Source organism: Oryzias melastigma, linkage group LG1 (assembly GCF_002922805.2).
Source record: "Oryzias melastigma strain HK-1 linkage group LG1, ASM292280v2, whole genome shotgun sequence".
In the NCBI taxonomy this organism is placed as follows: Eukaryota; Metazoa; Chordata; class Actinopteri; order Beloniformes; family Adrianichthyidae; genus Oryzias; species Oryzias melastigma.
Window position 1 is genome coordinate 31,479,234 of NC_050512.1, and position 4,539 is coordinate 31,483,772.

Here is a 4,539-nt window from a genome sequence, read left to right on the forward strand (position 1 = left end):
ACTCTGTGGACTATTAATAAACCTGCTGCACGTGGAACCAGCTGTCTGCCTGTTTGTGACAGTTCTGACTCTACCAACTAAACAGAATCAGTTTTGTTTGTAGTTAAAAGTTTTCCTTTAACAGCTGTAGTATAGACAGTGTTGGGAATCATTCTTTAAAAAATAATTAGTAACTAGTTACATTGCTGAAGAAAATCATTGAGTTACTAACTCAGTTACTGCATCTTACAAGTAATTAGTTACTCAGCAAAGGAACTACTCCAGTTACTGTCAGTTAAAATACAGCAATAGATTCAACATTTTTCCTCAGCTGCCCACAACCATTCTTCTTCTTTTTCTTTTCCTTTGGGCTTTTCCCTTCAGGGGTCGCCACAGCCAATCAGTTCCCTCCATCTAAGCCTGTCTTCAGCATCCTCCACTCTAACACCAGCCACCTTCATGTCTTCATTCACTGCATCCATAAACCTCCTCTTTGGTCTTCCTCTAGACCTCTTTCCTGCAGCTCTAGACTCAGCATCCTTCTACCAATATATTCACTGTCTCTCCTCTGAACATGTCCAAACCATCTCAGTCTGGCCTCTCTGACTTTATCTCCAAAACCTCTAACATGTGCTGTCCCTCTGATGTATTCATTCCTGATCCTATCCATCCTGGTCACTCCCAAAGAGAACCTCAGCATCTTCATCTCTGCTACCTCCAGCTCTGCTTCCTGTCTTTTCTTCAGTCCCACTGTTTCTAGTCCAAACAACATGGCTGGTCTCACCACAGTCTTGTACACCTTTCCTTTCATTTGTGCTGAAACTCTTCTGTCACACATCACACCTGACACTTTTCTCCACCCATTCCAACCTGCTTGCACTCTCCTCTTCACTTCTTTTCCACACTCTCCATTACTCTGTACTGTTGACCCTAAATACTTAAACTCCTCCACCTTCTTTATCTCTTCTCCCTGTAACCTCACTCTTCCACTCTGGTTCCTCTCATTCACACACATGTACTCTGTCTTACTGCGGCTAACCTTCATTCCTCTCCTTTCCAGGGCAAACCTCCACCTCTCTAACTCCACCTCCACCTGTTCCCTGCTCTCACTACAAATCACAATATCATCTGCAAACATCATAGTCCATGGTGATTCCTGTCTAACCTCATCCGTCAGTCTGTCCATCACCATTGCAAACAGGAAGGGGCTCAGAGCTGATCCCTGATGTAATCCCACCTCCACCTTGAACTCCTCTGTCACCCCTACAGCACACCTCACCACTGTCTTACAGCCCTCATACATGTCCTGCACTGCTCGGACATACTTCTCTGTCACTCCAGACTTCCTCATACAATACCATAGTTCCTCTCTGGGCACTCTGTCATAAGCTTTCTCCAGATCTACAAAGACACAGTGGAGCTCTCTCTGACCTTCTCTGTACTTCTCTATCAACATCCTCAAAGCAAATGTTGCATCTGTAGTGCTCTTTCTTGGCATGAAACCATACTGCTGCTCACAAATGTTCACTTCTGCTCTTAGTCTGGCTTCCACTACTCTTTCCCACACCTTCATTGTATGGCTCATCAGCTTTATTCCTCTGTAGTTACCACAACTCTGCACATCTCCCTTATTCTTAAAAATGGGCACCATCACACTTCTCCTCCATTCCTCAGGCATCTTCTCACCACCTAAGATCCTGTTGAACAACCCGGTCAAAAACTCCACTGCCATCTCTCCTAGACACTTCCATACCTCCACAGGTATATCATCAGGACCAAGAGCCTTTCCACTCTTCATCCTCTTCAAAGCCCCTCTCACTTCACCTTTACTAATCTTTCTTACTTCCTGCTCCACAACCGTCACCTCTTCTACTCTTTGTTCTCTCTCATTCTCTTCATTCATCAACTCTTCAAAGTATTCTTTCCATCTTTCCATTACACCACTGACACCTGTCACCACATTACCATTCCTATCCTTGATCACCCTAACCTGCTGCATGTCCTTCCCATCTCGATCTCTCTGCCTTGCTAGTCTGTACAGGTCAGTCTCTCCCTCCTTACTACCCAACCTAGCGTACAAGTCATCATAAGCTCTTTGTTTGGCCTTTGACACCTCTACTTTCACCTTACGCTGCATCTCCCTGTACTCCTGTCTACTCTCCTCAGTCCTCTCAGTGTCCCACTTCTTCTTAGCTAGTCTCTTACTCCGTATACACTCCTGCACCTCCTCATTCCACCACCAAGTCTCCTTATCAACTCTCTTTCCTGATGACACACCAAGTACACTCCTACCTGTCTCCCTGATCACATTAGCTGTAGTTATCCAACTCAAATCTTCACAAAGACTAAGATTTATACAAACTGTTAGAGTCCTCGGTTGGTCTTTATATGGGTGTCAAGTAGACATTGCTGCAGACTATATATATGCGCCATATTATTGTTATTTAGCCGGAGCCAGTTGTGGCACACTGCCATGGGGCAAATACACTCAGCCTCTATCAGACCTATCAGTTTTTCAAGACACTGGCCTAAAGTGGGGGTGTCAAACTCAATCGTTCTAGGGGCCAAAATCCAAAACACATCTTAGGTCGCGGGCTGAACAGGATAAACATTTATTGAACTCTAAAACTACATTTTTAAAGCTTTAAAACTGTAAGCTTTTAACATAATTAAGAACTAGATATATAGCTACTTGTGATAATGATAGTGTGAATGCCGGAGGCTGAATTTGGCCGCTAAAGTTGCTAGTGCTGATAGCTGAAAACGCTGAAGCTGATAGCTGAAAACGCTGAAGCTGATAGCCAAATTAGCCTAAATAAATGAGGAAAAAAGACTAAAGTTAGCTAAAACAGCTAGCATGTAGCTGAAAAAATATCTAAACTTTAAAGTTGCTTAAAAAACTGAAAAAAGCCTAAATTAACCAAAACAGCTAGTGTGTAAAAATTAGCCTGACTCCAAAACAGCCTAAAAAAGATTTTTTTTAAAGCCTAAATTAGCCAAATAGCTATCATGTAGCTGAAATGTTAGCTAAACTTCAAAAACAACATAAACAAATGGAAAAAAATGCCTAAAATAGCCAAAACATTGTGCGTATAAATATTAGCCAAACTCTAAAGCAGCCCGAAATTTAAAAAAGGCCTAAATCAGCCAAAACAGCTAACATGTAGCTGAAATATTAGCTAAACTCCAAAAAGCCTTGAAAAAATCTTAGTTAATTGTCAAATTAGTCCAAAAAGCTATCAGAATGCCAGTTTTTGAACACTTTAAATCTGTAACTTTTTAACATAATTCTGAATAATAAAAAGTCAGGAATATTATTCCAGAATAAATCAACTTAAACCTTAAATAACTTTCAATAATTTACTCTCCATAAAAATATATTTTGTCAGAATAATACAAGTTAGAAATGAGCGCAAGATAACATCGGGTCATTAATAACAATAATGTAAATGATGTGGAGGGCCGGATCCGGCCCCCGGGCCTCGACTTGCCCTAAAGCCTACCCAGAGAACACCCCTGGGGATATCTCTGTTGTGTTCAGCGCTGTCTGTCATGGTCAAACATTCAGAGATTAGCAGGAACTACCTCACTGTCCTCAGACAAGACCATTCATGCTCCTGCATAACTTTCTGCTCACAAGTCGGCCCCCTGCCTGGATAGAATTCAGGGCGGTGTCAGGAAGGGCTCCCAATGAAAACCAAATGTGTGGATCAGTGAAAGCTCACTCATGGCGACCCCCGACGAGATGTGCCGAAAGGTGAACAACATTTTGCTTTCAGTAAGAATATATCAGAACCTGGAAATATAAATAAAATGTGTGATTTTTACTCATTCAGATTACAAATTAATTTGCTACAATTTCTTTGCTCTTTTATCATTTTATCAGAGCTGGTTGCCTGGCATCGTTTTATAAGTTGGTTCGTGTTTGCTGTGTTGATTCTCAGGATGGACAGCAGGAGCTCATCAGTAGCTGTGAGTACATGTTCGGATCAGAACAGAACTGTGCACATGGGCCCAGAAAAATGTCATCCTGTTGTAAGAAACGTTCACATTTACCACACGTTTGATTGGAATAAATCATTTTGACATACGCAGAACTGTCTACAATGCCAGAAATAGTCGTAGGAGAAGAAATGAGACGAATCTGCACCTGTGCTGTTTCTACATCAACAGCAAACGGGTTGTGAAGAAACTCTAAACTGCTTTAAGTTATTCAAAGTCACCAACACACCAGGCACACTCGAGTTCAGTTCACAACCATAATTATCTCAAGGTTCTACACAGAAAACAAACACATACTAAGCTTTATTTACAGTTTTAATAATCCAATTATTCCAACATCATTCAAACTGTATTTAGGTAATAATCCATAAATGACCAACAGATTACAACAAAGAGTTTTCAGTGGAATCCTCGTACTGAGAAAACAAAAGATGACAGTGGAGAGAAAAATCCATCTATCAATCTATCCATCCATCCATCCATCCATTCATCCATTCATCCATCCATCCATCATCCATCCATAATCCTTTCATCCATTCATCCATCCATCCATTCATC